Source organism: Bactrocera dorsalis, chromosome 3, assembly GCF_023373825.1.
Source record: "Bactrocera dorsalis isolate Fly_Bdor chromosome 3, ASM2337382v1, whole genome shotgun sequence".
Classification (NCBI taxonomy): domain Eukaryota; kingdom Metazoa; phylum Arthropoda; class Insecta; order Diptera; family Tephritidae; genus Bactrocera; species Bactrocera dorsalis.
In genome coordinates this window covers 45737570-45755913 of record NC_064305.1, presented here as the reverse complement: position 1 = coordinate 45755913, position 18344 = coordinate 45737570, and the positions used below count along the sequence as shown (strand labels likewise).

The 18344-nt window shown below is 40.3% G+C and overlaps 1 protein-coding gene and 1 pseudogene across 18 annotated transcripts in view; one reads left to right on the top strand and one right to left on the bottom strand.

The window, feature by feature from the left end:
- The window catches only part of LOC115066185 (synaptic vesicle 2-related protein), a 795221-nt gene that overhangs the window by 326749 nt on the left and 450128 nt on the right, over positions 1 to 18344 (bottom strand). The gene's annotated exons all lie outside the window — the stretch shown is intronic.
- LOC125777997 (small nucleolar RNA U3) lies at positions 12265 to 12394 on the top strand (annotated as a pseudogene).

The following is an 18344-nucleotide window of genomic DNA, read 5'->3' as shown; positions in this document are numbered from 1 at the left end:
CCACTTTTCTAATCGAAGTGGTTTCACTTGCTCGTCCCAGTCGGTACCATCTAGCCATAATTCTTGTATCAAGATTTTGGCTTGTATCATAATTGGCGACAGTCATCCTGCGGGGTCAAAAAGTTTTGCCACAGAGGAGAGAATTTGGCGTTTTGTAATGGCGGACAATGCAGATATGGACTCAGTCGTGTGTGAAAATTGGTCCGATATCGCATTCCATTGGATCCCCAGAGTTTTTGTTGTACTTTTCTTTTCGAATATAAGGAAATTAGTGTCCAACAAATTTTCTTTTGATGTGTTTTTTAATATATTAGGGTGGTTCGCCGTTATCTCGGAAACCCTGCTGTATTGAGCGCTTGTGTCACTTGTGCTAGTGACTCGTATGCCTGTGGGAGGTTGTGGCTTCCAGACAGAATGTCGTCCACATACGTTTGTGTTTTCAACACTTGAGTTGCCAGAGGAAATGCTGACTTTGTGTCTTCTGCCAGTTCGTGGAGTGTACGAATGGCGAGGTATGGGGCACAGTTTACGCCGAAGGTAACTGTTTTTAATTTAAAGTCGCGTATTGGACTATAGGCAGATTTTCGGAATATAATTCGCTGAAAATCTTGATACTCTTTGTGTACGACTATTTGTCGATACATTTTTCAACATCCCCATTGAAAACGTATTTGTATACACGCCAGTTTAGTATGAGGAGCATTAAATCTGGCTGAATCGTAGAAGAATATCATTTAGGGAGCTCCCCGAACTTGAGGATTTTGATGCATTAAAGACAACTCTTACCTTTGTGGTTTTTTTGTCTGGCTTTATTACTGCATGGTGCGGCAGGTAAAATGAATAGTATTTACCTTTTATGATTTTTTCGCCAGGGCTGACTTCCTCCATGTGGTCTAAATGGTGGTATGCCTCTAAAACCCTATCGTATTCTGGTTTCAGCTCGGCTTTTTTAAGTAGGTTTTTCTCCATACTTAAAAACTGTTGTATAGCAGAGGTGCGGGAATGACCTAAGGCGAGTGTGTGGGAAAATTCTGGCTTTAGTGGTAGTCGTACGACGTACCGACCGTTTTCTGATCTAGTAGTTGTGGCTTTGTAAAAATCCTCACAATACTGATCTTCAGGGGTTGTTACTGATATAGGGGGAGTTCTTCTAATTCCCAAAATTTTTTCAATTGTGAATTGAGGTACTCGTTTGAGATTTCCTCAACTTGAGTTGTCAATGTAATGGGACAGATTTTATTTGAGTTTTGAACAACTCTTCCGCCCATTGCCGTAATTTCGCGATTGGGGTTTTAACGGCTTTGAGCAGCATGGTGCTTCTTGGCAGTTTTCAGAATTTGTTGTTGCAACTAATCCTGTTGCTCTTTTTACGTTTGCGCTGTTTGGGGGTGAGCTGGAAAAATTTGTTATATGTAACATAGAATGATGTCTTTTATGGCAGTAAACGCAATTAAATTTGCTTTCGCAATCTTTAAGCGTATGCGCAAGTGACAGACAGTTGGTACATAATTTTTTCGTTCTTACGAAATTGTTTCGATCGCTAACATTCATTTTTTTGAATTTTTCGCATGATTTTAGTCTGTGACCTCCTCTACAAAGTTCGCATGACGTGTGCTTATATTGTTCGGATGTGAACGACTGATTTTTAAAAAAGCTTCTATTTAAATTATTGTCGTTTTGAACATTTTTCGGTCTGACTATTTTTTTATCTACCCTTTCTGCAATCTCATATTGGGTAGTAAGAAGTTCTTTCTTTTGCTGCTACGTTGGGCACTTTCTTCGCGATGAGAGCGATTGCTCCCACAAAAGTAACGATTTTTCTGGTAATGCAACTGTGCATATATTTACCAGAATGGGGTCCCAATTATCTGTGGGAATATTCTGTGTCGATAAAATCGATAAACAATTTGAAACCGTGGATTGAAGCTTTATGAATTCTTCACTGGTTTCTTTCTAAATTTTTGATAAATTCATTAGTATCGTCACTTGTTTGCCGACTAATATTCTCTCGTTTTCCTAAAGTGCTTTTAGAGCTTCCCAAACAAAATTAAAATTTTCGTCATTGAGAGCGAACTGTTTGACTATTACGCCTGCCTGACCTTTGGTTTTGTATCTGAGGTGATACAATTTCTGCGCTTGTGATAACTTTGGATGGTTTATGTACACAGCTGTAAACATGTCGCGGAAAGACGCCCACTGTTCATAACCACCATGAAATATATCTGTGTCGCATACTGGCACTTTAAAGTGAATGCCTGAACTTGCCTCTTGGGCTTGTCTTTGTGGCAGCTCTACTCTCGGTTGTGGAGTAGGTGCAATTGCTCTTAATAGCTTTAGTTGATCAGAAATCATTGCCTTTGAGTCTTCGAACTGGTCTAGGCAGGGTTCATACTTGGTGTAAGCTGAGGATTTAAAATTTTCTGGCAGATCTGAATCATCAGATTCTACGATTGCGTCATATGCAGCTTGGAGACGCGTCCAAAAATTGTCTAAATTGTCTTTTTTGATTTCTAATACCGATTCAGAATTGTCTTGAATCGGTGAAGATGAAAATCGAGTGCAGTATCGTATCAAAGTGTCACTCTCAGCAATGAATTGTGTATAAGAAATATCTTTACCCATCTTTAGTTTTGTAGCACCTTGCTTTGAGCGTGTAGCTTCTGCCGGTGTACACGGACTTTTCTCGTCTGAAATCATTTTTGGGATTTTTACCAACTGAGTTGGTTTGTATTCCTTTGAGTCTGAGCTCATTTAAAAAATGTATAGAATAAATTAAAACGTCTTAGTGAAAACTAGACTTGTAGATGTTTAGAAAAAATTTCGTATAAAAATGTTGAATAGAAAACTCTTTTGGATGTAAGAGTTTCAAAAAATCAATAAGACTAATGGCTTTTTAATAAACCGAGATTTCAAAATATTTTCGTATATATGTATTTATGTGATTATACGAGAACTCTTTTAAGTAAATAAGAGTTTGGACCGAAACTCATATAAAGATAAAGCTTTACGTGTTGGATAATATATGTAATCGCGAACTCTTTTAAGTTAATACTGTTTTAGAATAAAATAAATAATTAAACACTTAAATTTGATTTAATTATTATTATTTTTTTTTTTTTTTAATCACCGGAAATATTTTATGTATTTTATTTTTCTAAGTATATTTCTTTTATACATATATATTTGATGTTCAAATGTCCTATAGGGTATACCTATGGGTGGATATTTTATTTATTATGTGCTAATGAGCGCTCGTTTTAGAGATCACTGCACTTTGTACATATGCATGTATGTACATATGTATCACGCTTTGGTTTTTTACATCATCCTGCTTGTTTTTGTTGATCAAAAATCAAGGGGTATTGCGGGACATATGCCAATGTGGACTTTGAATATATTTTATACCCAATCCTGCCTCGTTTTGTTAGCCAAAATCCAATCCAAAATAATTTGTACCCGATGTCGATCGGGTATACTTTTCAGTATATATTGTATGTATTTATATGCGCCCGCATGTGCATAAATATATACGCATGTATATATGTATGTATATAAGTATGTTCGTATGAAAAACCACAAAAGAGAATTAACCGACCGCAGGTAATTTTCTCAAGTTAACTTGGTTTTATGTACGTATATATATGTGTATATGTATACAATCGCGCCGCATAATACAAGTGTATGTATATACATATGTTCGCAGAGATAAGAAGCCGCGAAAAGAGAATTTAATAATATTTTAATATTAGATATGAATGTACATATGCGTATGTATATTTGAAATGTGTTGATTTGAATATGGTTTAACTTAGCGATCTTTTTATATGTTATAGAGGTATATGTAACATATATGTATGTATGTATGTATAATATACAATTTTTTTGCTATATTTTACTTGATTAAGTATAAGGGGTCTTGCTGGAAATTACTGCAAGAAAATACTTGAATACTTGAACATATTGTTTTGTTTTTATTGGTATTGGAATGATTTTTGTGTTATAACACAACGGTAAGTATTTTACCGGCAATCACTAATCCGCTGTATACAGTACTAAACTGCTTTGTTAGCGGTTTTTCGGTTTTTACCGTAAAATATACCGAAAACAGTTTGGAAACGGTTTTCAATACTTTTCCGACCGGAATTTTGGTCTGACCGCAAATTTAATTTTCTGATATCAAATCATATGTACATATATGTATACATATAATATAAAAATTGAAATGAAACGATACAACTCTGTTCAAGATTTAAGTTCAGTAAAATGCAGTCCTGCGCATAATTAGTAAGGACGCAAACCGATACCAGTCAGCTGATTGCTGAATGCTGAATGATCAATATGATTATGTCCTCCTTTTATTCCTTGTATTCGTAGACTAGCAGTTTCACTCTAGCTTAGCGAATGTAAATGTAAATCTAATATGTAAACTATAGACATTCATATATATGTATGCACATATGTATCATATGGCGTGATGCTACAATCCGTTAACCAAATGTATATTTAAGGAGGTATTCAATAATGAAGCGGCCTATTTTGTGATAGACGGTTATAAACTACAGACGTGCTTTTTTACATTTCTGGTACATCTTTTTGGTGCCTCCTGTGAGGAACTTTTCGATCCCGTTTTAATGTGAAGTTTTTTATGATGGCTAGTTTGAATCTACGTATTTCAGCGCATGCCGCAATTGTGCGCATTAGCAAAATGACAGAAGCAGCTAATTACGATCCGGACAGCATTGAGTGCGATGTGATTCGTGGACAATTGGACAAGCATTTTGAAAGGTTTATGGAGTATCATACGGATCTGGTGTCTTCAGCACAAGCCAGCGAATTGACCACACATGACGATTTCTTGGCTGCTACGGAGTTGCTGTACACACAAATATGTATTCGACTACGTCGTATATGTGGCGCTAGTGAAAGTGGTATTTGTGTGGCGAATCAATTGGACATGCGATTAGATCCAATTAAGATTCCTGTGTTCAATGGTGACCCAGCGAATTGGCTGCCTTTTAAAGATTTGTTCGAGGCACTAGTTCACAATCGTAAGGATCTGGATTCCAGTTATAAATTGAGCAAGTTACGCCAACATGTCAATGCTGATAGCGTACCATTGGTCGGTGGACTTTACACAGGCGGCTATGAGGACATGTGGCAGGAGATGAAACGGCGATTTGATAATCCACGCTTGTTAGTGGAATCGCACGTGCAGCGTATCCTGAATTTACCTAATCAACCCGCCGAATCCCAGAAGGGCTTGCTTCGACTAGTTGACACCGTCCAAAATGTGATGCGAGCTTTAAGCGTTATGGGTCTTCCGGTAAGGCATTGGGACGCTCTCTTGGTGCCACTTCTGCTACCTAAATTGCCCACAACCACCAGGTATGAGTGGGGGATGAGCCTTCAGACGAACAACATACCAATGTATCAGGACTTTTTGACGTTTATTGAGAAGTGCCAACAATTTGCCTCAAGGAGCTACGAACGGTACATCAATTCTTCATCAGAGACCCACCCGTCCCGTTAAGGCTAACGTTGCAACGGTAAACTCATCTCAGCCGTTACATTCAGTGAAAGGGGTTACGGTTGTTTGCCAACTTTGTGCTAACGGGCACCGAATACACAAGTGTCAACGGTTCGTTAATCTTTCCATACCGGAACGTTGGGATACAGTTAAGCGGCTTTCGTTATGTTTCAACTGCCTTGGAAGTGATCATGGATCTCGTGATTGTACATCGCGTGATTGCTTACGGTGCCATCATCGTCATCATACGATGCTCTGCAAAGGCAACGTTGCGAGCAATACACCGACTATGGAGGAAGACACCGACAATCGCGTAACCGATCGGAATATATCCCTGGACACACCTTCAACACAGGTGCCACAGGTATACCCACGACAACAGTGACAATTGGGGAAGGTCCGGTCATTTCTCATTAATGGAGACCGGACCATTGTACTAGCGACTGCGAAGGTCATCCTGATCGATTACAATGGAGGACAATTCGTGTGTCGTGCTCTCTGCGACCTGGGCTCTCAGGTGAGTCTGATTACCGATGCTACTACAAAACGTATGTGTCTTCGTAGGCGTCCAGGGGAGATACGAATTGAAGGAATTGGTTCTAGCGCTGCAGTCTACAGTAAGGGTCATATAACAGTACAGATGCAGGCTGCCTTTGACAACAACATTAACTTCAAACTCGAGGCTTATGTCGTGCCGACAATAACCTCAGTAACGCCAGATATGCATATAGGCGCAGAAGCTTGGAGCCATTTAAAGGATTTAACACTAGCTGACCCAACGTTTGCCACTCCAAGTCCGGTGGATCTGCTACTTGGTGCTGACGTACTAACGGGTCTCTTTCAGGAGGGTTTCATCCAGGGTTCTCCAGAGCAACTTTACTGCGCTTTAAACACTCGTCTTGGTTGGGTAGTATTTGGACCAGTCATAAGTTCTGCTCCCTCCACTTTACACGATCGACGATATTCAACGTTACTGTTACCCGTACCTCAGACGGCAGGTACCAGGTGCAAATATCATTTCGACCAGATGCTCCTGCTCTTGGAGAATCTCATCATTCGGCACTCCGTCAGTTTCTACAACTCGAGCGGCGGTTGATGAACGACCCATGCCTTCGTGAGCAGTACATTGCATTTATGCGAGAATACATTGCTCTCGATCATATGGAGGTTAGCAAGCAAGCTTTCACCAACAAAGAAAATTGTTACTTCATACCTCATCATGCGGTAACTACAAAATTTCGCGTAGTTTTCAACGCTTCCGCGAAGACATCGAATGGGACATCCTTAAACGATACACAGTTTTCTGGACCCCAACTACATGCCAATATTGTCGACATCCTTCACCGTTTTCGCAAATGCAAGGTAGCCATCACTGTAGACATACAGAAGATGTTCCGACAAATACTGGTAGATAGACGACATCGTAAATGGCAACAAATACTTTGGCGTGAATCGCCAAATGAACCTCTTCAAGTGTACGAATTGAAGACGGTAACTTATGGAATGGCTTGTAGTCCATTCAACGCAATACGCGCACTGCGTCAATGTGCGAATGACAATTATGAAGTCATCTATGACCCAAGCCGGGCTGCCGCAGCGCGTCATAGCATACTTTATAATTTCTACGTTGATGACTATTTGGATAGCGTCGACAACGATGAACTTGCTGTTACCCGTGCTCAAGATGTAGCGACTATTTTGAAACAAGGACAATTAATATTGGGAAAGTGGAATTCCAATTCTACACACGTATTATCTGCGATAACCGGTACAACAGTTTCTGCATCAGAACTAGAGTTGAACAACTCAACAACAAAGGTATTGGGTCTTTACTGGGATCCAGTGAGCGACGAGCTCTTCTTCAAAGTAAGCTTAGTTGACGACACGTCAATGCATACCAAGCGAAAGGTTTTGAGTGACGTGGCGAAATTATATGATCCAACTGGGGTATTGGCACCTGTAGTCGTGGTGGCCAAACTATTCATACAGGACTTATGGAAAGCTGGTCTGCCATGGGATGCTGAACTTCCTGCAGAGCTACTCAATTCATGGGTGATATTCCGCAACAGTTTACAGGATATTACACGACTTCGTATTCCGCGTTGGCTGGGCATACGAGTGGGCTCTTTAGTGCATTTCCACGGCTTTTGCGATGCTAGTCGCAAAGCGTATGCAGCAGTTATATATGTTCAACCGATCGATAAAGGTGGTACGTCACGCACAGCTCTTGTTTCAGCGAAGACGAAGATAGCACCAATTAAGGATGTGACGATACCACGCCTGGAACTGTGTGGTGCTCATCTTCTAACTAAGGCGATGGACAACGTACGTCAAGCTTTAGGTCTACAGGACGCCCCATGTACATATTGGAGTGATTCTACTATTGTTTTATGCTGGATACGCAAACCACCATCCACGTTCAAGCAATATGTGTCCAATCGGGTAGCTTACATCCAAGCCAATTCAGACATCAACGCTTGGAAGGACATTCGCTCGGAATCAAATCCAGCCGACTGTGCAAGCAGAGGCTTATCTCCCGCCGTCTTAGCAGATCATCATCTTTGGTGGACCGGACCAACGTGCATCCACCAGGGCGTGGAGGAAATGCGTTTACCTTCTTTAACGGAGGAGGAGGAGCACCTCTCGATTGCTGAATCGTGTGGTCTCCATCCTCGTTTCCAGAGCTAATTACCAGTGGATTATGACATCCACGAAAGACAACAGGATACCTCTCATAGAGAAATTTAGTAAATTGAGTCGTTTACTTAACACCACTGTTTGGTTAAGGCGCTGGTTACCCAAATATCGTGGTTACAGGAACGATGTAGTTTCAGTCGCAGAACAGCACTGGGCCTTACTTCTGCATGTTCGACAAGCACAAGCACCCAATCCTTTCTTGGATACAGACGGCATACTGAGAGTAGGTGGTCGACTCACAAACTCCGACTTAAGTGAAGATCAGCGACATCAAATTATAATTCCGCGTGGTGCTCTGGCTTATTTACTAGTCGCTGATGCTCATACACGTTGCTTACATGGTGGAATACAACAAGTGCTTCAGTTCCTTAGACAGCGTTTCTGGCTTATAGGCGCACGGGCTCAAGTAAAGTCTTTCATCTGGGCCTGCACTACATGTCGTAGGCATCTTAAAATTATACAACGTCAACAAATGGCTTCGCTTCCGAAAGAGCGTGTACTAGTGGCTCCACCATTCTCTCGTAGTGGCTTGGATTACTGCGGACCATTCCATGTACGTGTGGGAAAGCATCGCACTACCCCGACTACAAAAACCTACGCTGCCATATTTATTTGCATGGCGTCACGAGCGGTTCACATTGAGCTGGCAGAGGACTTGAGTACCCAGGCATTTATAGATGTTTACGATCGTTTTATTAGTCGACGGGGTATCTGTGCCACCTTATACAGTGATAATGGAACACAATTTGTAGGGGCTAATTGTCAAATGCAGGAGGACTTAAAGGCTTGGGTAACAGCACATGCTCAACAACATCTGGCAGCTGAAGGTACATGTTGGAAGTTCATAACACCTTCCGCACCTCATCACGGCGGTCTATGGGAGGCAGCAGTTCGTTCAGCTAAAAAGCATCTGCTGAAGATCATGGGCAGCCAGACATTGCGTTACACTGAATTGTCTACTCTCCTGACTCGCATCGAGGCGTGTCTAAATTCGAGACCACTGATAGCTCTCTACGATGATCCTGAAGGAGGGATAGCTCTAACACCGGGTGACTTTCTGATCGGACGACCACTCAATTGTCGTCCAGATCCTCCATTGCCTGAAGCTCCAGAAAATCGTCTTCGATACTGGCAACGCCTCCAGAAAATGTTGGAGCATTTTTGGCGCCGCTGGCAATCCGAATATCTAAATACTCTTCAGACACGGAACAAATGGACTAGATCGGAACCCAATGTTCAGCGGGGAGATGTGGTTCTTATACGTGGTGAAAATTTGCCACCATCAGTTTGGCGTATGGGACGGGTGATTGACGTTCACCCGGGCAGTGATGGCCTGGTTCGTACCGTGACCATAGAGTACAATACCAACCAGACATCATCAAATGGACTTCCTAGTAAGCAGCGCTGTCAGCGACCGGTGCAGAAGTTATGCCGCCTAACAGGTCCTACAGAAGAATTACTGAACCGCGAGGGTTCAGCCGGGCAGGATGTTCAAGATTTAAGTTCAGTAAAATGCAGTCCTGCGCATAATTAGTAAGGACGCAAACCGATACCAGTCAGCTGAATGCTGAATGATCAATATGATTGTGTCCTCCTTTTATTCCTTGTATTCGTAGACTAGCAGTTTCACTCTAGCTTAGCGAATGTAAATGTAAATCTAATATGTAAACTATAGACATTCATATATATGTATGCACATATGTATCATATGGCGTGATGCTACAATCCGTTAACCAAATGTATATTTAAGGAGGTATTCAATAAAGAAGCGGCCTATTTTGTGATAGACGGTTATAAACTACAGACGTGCTTTTTTACATTTCTGGTACAAACTCACTTTGCTTTCCGCCAGGGGCTTTTGGGGATATTGTGAGTTTACGTGTATTTAAACTTCTTACCACTTGGGTTTAATACCCACTGCTTTTGGGACGCAGTATATATAAATAGGTGGTTGTTCACTTCACGTTCACAATTTTATTAAATAAACTGAAAGGGTATAATAAACGTCTCCTGGTCGGATACCAGTGACGGTGACAATGTATATAGAAAAAATGTATTATTTATGTTAGTTGTATTAAGTTAGTGGACTCCCTGGTCGGGCACCAGTGGAAGTGTAGATGGTTTTATAAAACGATGTGGTGATGATGCGTTGATTCCGCTGCCGCGCGTAGAGGATCTCCAGATGAATAACAAATGATGTTTTAGATGCGTGCGGACTATCGCCGGATGAATAGAAACTGATGTAAAATGCGTGCGGACTACCGCCGGATGAATAGAAACTGATGTAATGCGTGCGGACTATCGCCGGATGAATAGAAACTGATGTAAAAGACGTGCGGACTATCGCCGGATTAATAGAAAACTGATGTGATGCGTGCGGACTAGCGCCGGATGAATAGAAAACTGATGTGATGCGTGCGGACTAGCGCCGGATGAATAGAAACTGATGTAATACGTGCGGACTATCGCCGGATGAATAGAAACTGATGTAATACGTGCGGACTATCGCCGGATGAATAGAAACTGATGTAAAATGCGTTTTTAACCGCGCGCCGAATATGCAACCCGTATAACGTCCGCCGATGTGTACGTCTCGAAACAAGTGGTAGAAAAAGCCACGCTGCTTTCAGGACGAGCCCTTTTTTGCTCGTTGGGCTGTGGAGAGTTATGGTGGGTTGATGTACAGCGTGTATTGGTGTGTGTGTGTGGGTGTAGACTGCTGCTTCCAACGATGTTGACGATGAGTGTGGTCTCCAAATGTGGAGAGTGTGCCAGTGTTGCCTTTTGCGTGTCACAGCGTTGCTTTATGAGTGGTGTGTTGTGTGGTGTAGGGGTGTATGAGGGCGGAAAGCTAACTCATTTAGCCAACGTTTGTATCTGATGTGTGTGTGCCAGTGCTTGTGCTTCGCTTGCTTCTCCAGTTCTCCTCTCCTTTTGTTGCTGGTGTTGTAGCTTGTATTTTTTGTATTCCTTTTTTTCCTTTTTGTTTGTAGGTTATATGTCACTCCACTATCACCTTTTATATGTATATATGTACATATGTATGTACATATATAGTATGTGTTAATTTTTTCTTTTACTCTGCTCTTTCTCACTTCACCGCACTTTTTGTTACCCCTCTTTTTAGTTATTATTATTATTATTATTTTTTCTTTTTCGCTTGTGGGCCGTTTCAACTCACTGTAACCTTACATACGTACATACTCGTATATGTATTGTATGTGTATATTAATTTTAACACTGCACTTTGTCACCTCACTTTGTTTAAGTTATTATCCAGCATTCATATGCACACGTAATGTAGCTATGAAATTTTTTTCTTCCAATATGTTGGCTTTTATTTATATCATACCATATCACCACCACCACCACCATATCACCACCGTTATTTTCTGCAATTTTAACAGTTTTAACATTTTTTTTTTTTGTATCCACCAAAGGTTTTTCTAACTGCGTCACCTCACCACCGTTGTCTTTTCACGTTTTTATATGTATACCCACCAACGGTTTATTTTGTAACCGTTTTAAAATGTGTCACATCACTACCGTTGTCTTTTCACAAAATTTTTGCCCTTGTTTTCTTTTCAAACGGGGTTTTCACTTCTTTTTTTTTTTGAAGTTATACTTCTTATACGACGCCGGAAAAGGTTGCGATAGATTCTGGTTGCGCAACCTTCCATATAAAAGTAACGCAAAGTTGCGCAACCTCGCTCCATCCATATGAATGTAACGCAACCTTGTCTGCGAAGATGTGCGAGCAGCAAGCGAAGCGGTGACAATCGGCGATCGTTTGTTCGTTTCTTTCGGCACAGCTCGGCCGACACAACAACACAACACAATGTTGCCATGCTTATGCTGTTGTTGTTTTTGTAGAACAATGTTTCAATTTTTGGTTGGTGACATATTCACATGTGTGCGCATATGTATGTTTGTATGCTTGTGCATTATTGAAGTTATAGTTCTTTTTCTTTCGTTTGCCTTTCTGCGAATTCTTAACTATTTTGTGTGACTTTTAATTGAAATACTCTGCGTTGGCCTTTCAGAATCACACAGAATCATTTCTGTGGTTTTTGAAATTGACCCACGAGGACGAGGTATATCGTTTTATCTGGGAGCGTGAGATTTAAGAAAATCGCTCGCTTACAAGGGATAAAACGACTTCTGAGTGGCGATTTTAATGAATAAATTCACAGAATCATTTCAGTGCTTTTGGAAATCAATACTAATAAATATTTTTTTCTTACTAATAGAAAATAAATTTATCACAGCAATGTACATAAACATATACATAATATTGCTGTCATAAATTTAATTTCTATTAGTAAGCAAAAAATTAATAATAAATTTATTAAGACTATACTTCTCAGGGCATCACAGCAATGTTATGTATATGTATATACATATTATGCATATGTATTGCTGTGATAAATTTATTGCGAAAGCAAATGTTCTACAAAGTATGTATATTTCTATACTTAAACAAAATTATTAGAACCATCGTATGTTTCTTGCATTCATAACCAAATCATACTTAAGTCAGCGCAACCTAATTGGTGGTGTTGGTGGTAAGCGCTTGGAAGGTCAAGATGCTAACACAGGTCCCAGGTTCGAATCCCGACAGAATAAATTTTTAATTTTTTGCTTTTAACATCGTATATTATAAAATAAATATTTTTCTTTATTTTAATTTCTATTAGTAAGAAAAATATTTATTTGTATAGTATACGATGTTAAAAGGCATACATCTTCTATCCTATCTTGTGTATCTGCACATGCTCATATGAGTGTATGTATACGCATGAGCGCGCATTGACTTGCATGTTCATACATTCATATATACTTATATGTACATATATTTGCATACATTGCCGAACAAATAAATCACAAGCATACAAACATACATATGCGTACACATATGAATATGTCACCAACAAAAAATTGATCTTCACAAGTCAATCCGGCAGCCAAATTGGCGAAGAACAAAAGAGAGATGATTACGCTGCATATTCTCTTCCGCAACGAAGAGACGGAACTACTTTCTGAGTCAAAATTCATTCATTTAGACTTTGCTTTATTCTTCATTTAATCATTTTATTGAATTTAAGTTTTCTAGTTTTCTTTCATACAAAATGATATGCATTTCTGAATATCTCTAAGAAGTATAACTTCATCCGCGCGTAGGAACTCCACGCACCTTTTTTTTTTTGTTTCAACTGGTTTTTCACTTTTTTGTTTAAACAGTTTTAAACTCTGGGTTATTTTCCAGTTTTTTGTTTCAACAGTTGTAAACTCCGGGTTTTTTCACTTTTTTTGTTTCAACTCCGGGTTTTTCACATACACTTTTTTTTGATTTTGTTACCGTGTTACCGTGACCGATTATTATGATTATTATTACTTTATTTTATTTATTTTTATTTTAGTTTTCTTTGTTACCACTACTGCCGTCCGGTACGGCTTCGAAGGACCATAGAAACGAGAGATTTTTTTTTTATAAAAATCTCGCGGCACTTACCAGTTGGTTTAGCGACGACCTTGATGGCAAAACGAATTAAATGCGGGATAATCAAATAGGATAGGTTGACTGATCGACGGATCGAATAAGAAAGAGACCTGGCGCCGTCCGCCAGTTCCTTTTGTTGATTGTGTTTGGTGTCCTCATGTGTGGTGCGAAAGGTGTGGTGTAGATGATGATGCGTTGAGTTGTTGTATGTAGTGTGGGATGAAAAGATAATGTGTTGCGTGTGGTGTGTGTAGTCTGGGATGAAAGATGATGTGTTGAGTATGGTGTATATGTGTGGGGTGTAGTTATATTATATCAAGAGGGGGTCAGGTGCTCATTTAGCCAGCAGTAGATAAGCAGAGCGCATCGGAAGAGGAAATATTCCATGCCGTAAAGGAATACTGTGAGAACTAAATATCTACACCGAATTTAGTCCACACAACCCATAAATGCACACCCTATTGTTCACAACACAACGGGAAAACCACGCCACTTATAAGAACACAAGAAGATTGAGAAACCAGACATGCAGAAGAAATGACAACAAGAATTCATACGCAGCGATAAAAACACGCCACGCAAACAATTCAACGGGATAACCACGGAGACGGAAAAATCAGACAAGGAGACAAAACAACAAAAAGCATGCATACGCCACTGCCATTGATATCCAGGGAGACGAACTCGAGCGTCTATATCAGCTATCAACGCCTAAAACAGAATCGGCAAGGATCGAGAAGAGAAACAAGAGCACTAAAATGTGGCAGGATCGGTGGAATTCCTCTTCCAAAGGGCGACGGACTCACCGACTTATACCAGACATCCACTCATGGATAAACAGACAACATGGGGACCTAGACTTTCATATGACCCAAATGCTTAGTGGACATGGATGCTTTAGAAGCTACCTTTTCAGATTCCACAACGACATCAGTCCGAATTGTCCGACATGTGCAGGGTACATAGAAGACTCTGAGCATGTATTATTTCATTGCCCTCGTTTTTCGAATACAAGGGAAAAGCTAAAAACCACACTCGGTGGTAGTTTTACGGTCGATAACTTAACGACACTCATGTGTCAGTCGACTGATAAATGGAAAGCTGTCAGCGAAGCGTCAGCATTCATAATGACCAAACTGAGATCTTTTCAACAGAATAGGCGTCCGTCAGTCCGCGCAATAGAGGAGACTTAAATGTCTTGTCCCTCCCACGAAGTAATACTTAATCGGTGGTTCCGTGGGAGAGTCTTGAGTTGAGAGTAGGTTAGGTTTAGCGGATTAAAGTTCCGCACTCCGGCTTTCGATGCTTCCCCCTACTATAAAAAAAACAAAAAAAAAAAAAAAAACGCCACTGCCAGCCACATTCGCAGTCCCAGCAACACACGCCATCCCAAAACAACATGTTGCGAATGTGTTAGCACGCAGCACAGGCTTGGTGGGGAGTTCGATGGCGGATGATCAAGCAGTCAGTACGGGACTGTGACAGACTACGCAGTGACTTTATCCTCTGGCTAGTCTTGGTACACTGACATGTGAACGCCGTCTGTTAAAGGTGAGCTTGGTAGTGAATTTATCCTCTGACCAACTCAACCTTTAACATTGCGGTCGCTAACGCAGTCTTCCGTGGTCCGGGATCTTTACGCGGCAAAAGTGGGTAAAAAGAACCTCTCCAGCGTAGCAGAGGAGCGTAAACGTGTATACCAGCCGAGCGTAGTAGTCGTAGCACGCTAGTGTCAACGTGTACATCAGGACATCGTCATCGAAGCTTACAGGAGCGCCGGCAGAAATTGCCGGACGCAGTCGTCGTAGAAGAGGAGCGTCAACGTGTACGCCAGGACACCTTTATTGAAGCCTACACGAGCGCCTGCAGAAGTAGTCGAGCGTGGTCGACGTAGCACGGGAGTGTCAACGCTCGCCGAAGGATATTGTCAGCGAAGCCTATGCGAGCGCCGACAGAAGTAGCCGAGCGTAGTAGTCGTAGAACGCGAGTGTCAACGTGTACAAGTTAACACATTAGTCTGCCCACTGTAGCGTTCTTAGAGCTACTCCACACCAGCCAGTAAGCGTGGGAATAGTCCGCGTCAGCATTTTCACATCAACTGGCAAATTCTTCGCTACTCCAATATCAGCGCAGTAGCAGCGATTCACCTGTTGTCTAAACGACAACAACAACAACAACAGTATCCGGTGCAGTAACAGCAGAATTGCCGAAATTGTGCCATAGCTTAGGGAATCAGACAGGGCTCATATTTTTAAGTTTTAGTTTTAAGCTAGATTTTAAGAGGAGCACATAGTGCTTAGCAAAATCAAATTGAAAAATATTAAAGTTTAAAATGCAGAAACAGTTTGATTATGAATTTGATTTTGAATTATAAAACTGGAGAAAAATTTTTTTATTTCCTGGACAACAACCGTAAGGACTTGAGGAATAATCGAAACAATTTTTATTTCCTGGACAACAGCCGTAAGGACTGAAGGACTAATTTACATCAGGACATCGTCATCGAAGCTTACAGGAGCGCCGGCAGAAATAGCCGAACGCAGTCGTCGTAAAAGAGGAGCGTCAACGTGTAAGCCAGGACACCGTTATTGAAGTCTAGACAAGCGCCGGAAGAAGCGAGCGTGGTCGTCGTAGCACGGGAGCGTCAACGCACGCCGAAGGATATTGTCAGCGAAGCCTACGCGAGTGCCGGCAGAAGTAGCCAAGCGTGCAAGTCGTCTAGCACCCAGGAGCGCAGCAGAGCGGGAAACGGTATTGCCCTAACGGACCACACTGAACCGTTACGCTGACAGCACTTCCCACGGGCGACGACATTACACCGCGGGAGACAATTTTGTAACTTTAATTAAAATATATGTAAGTTAAATAAAATAAACTACGATTCGTAGAAGAGCCCCAATTTTTACAAATTTATTGTAACGAACCCGGCGAGTATACCTCAGCAATTTATACTTGTAAGAAGCAGGAGCAGCATAAAGCTTCGTTACAATACAATAAAACGATACATTCGGTAACAGAAAAGAAACCAGCAGAAATATTTTTTAACAGAGAAAAATATCCTGACAAATAAATTAAAAGAAAAACAAAAAAAATATGTTGGAATACCAAAATAAAAAACGAATACATAAAGAATATAAAAAAGGACAAATAACAAGTGGGTTCCAAAGTAAACAGGACGTTTTAAATCTAGCGCCCCTGGTGACGCCATCTATATGTCGTCTAGTACGTTAGAATCTGCTATCTTTATCGATTATCCAGTGAGAATTTCATCACATTTCCTCTATCGGAAGTGAAATTATTGCGTTTTAAGTGTCAGTATGTTTGTTTGAAATGAGCTTCGAACAAAGAGTCAACTTTAAATTTTGTTTTAAAATTGGTAAAACTTTTACCGAAACGTTTCAAGTGATGAAACAAGTTTATGGCGATGATTACCTCTCCTGTAGAAGAGTGCACGAGTGGTTTCAAGGTTTTAAAGTGGTCGTGAGGACATAAATGACGATCAACATGTGGGCCAATCAAAATCCGTGATCACCGGAAATTCCATCGAAACTGTGCGCAAATTCATCAATAATCAGCCGAAGTCATCATTGAAATTCATGGAAACGGATTTGAACATCTCCAAAACATCGATTTATTGCATTTTGACCAAACATTTGGGCTTACGAAAGGTGTGTGCACGGTTTGTTCCGCGCAAATTGACTGACGACCAAAAATAGCTCAGATCAGATCGCCGCTTGTGACCGATTATTGGACCAAAATCACATTTTAACAATTAACCACTCCCCGTATTCACCTGGTATGGCACCGTGCGATCCCATTAAGCACAGATAGTGACTAAAACCAAGGATAAAAATTGTATACTAACTAGAACGGACGATTCATACTTATACGAAAAAGAAGATTATATATTTCACATGGTAAACTTAACAAACATACTGGAACATTATGAAACTGTCGCTAATACAATTAAAAACCAAAACTACAATAATGCAGACATAATAAAAGATAAAAACCCGTTCCAAGAATTGAAATACTAGAACATCAAGTATTATATAGAAGACAGAAAAGATACTTAACTTTCTAGGAAACATACTTAACTTCATAACAGGAATCCCAGATCACGATGATGTTATAGAAATTGAACAAAAAATAAACAAAATTATATTAAATAATAATAAACAAAGAATAATTAATTCCGAATACGAAAAATTATTAACCCAAGTAAATATCAAAGCAGAATAGACAAAAATTAGTCCTGCAAGAAGTATATAAAGAACTGCACTCGGCGAAAAACCCACGCAGTCGAAAAGTTTCTAATATTCCTATTTTGAACTGTCACTATTTGCTCAAAATTCACTATTTGTCTTATTTGGCTGTTTTGTCATGTGACTACATTATTTTTCCTTTATTTTTAAAACGGCAGTGCTCGCACGTGTTTATTGCAGAATTTTTGGTATTTTCATTATAATATGTTGTGAAAACAAGTAAAGTTGAACAGGGTGGTGTCAACAAAAAAGCAGAAAGGGGAGCTTTATATAAAATAAATTATCCAAAGATCAAATCGTGAAATAAGCATATGGGATTGGAACGTGCGTATTTTAATTAAAAATTATACGTATT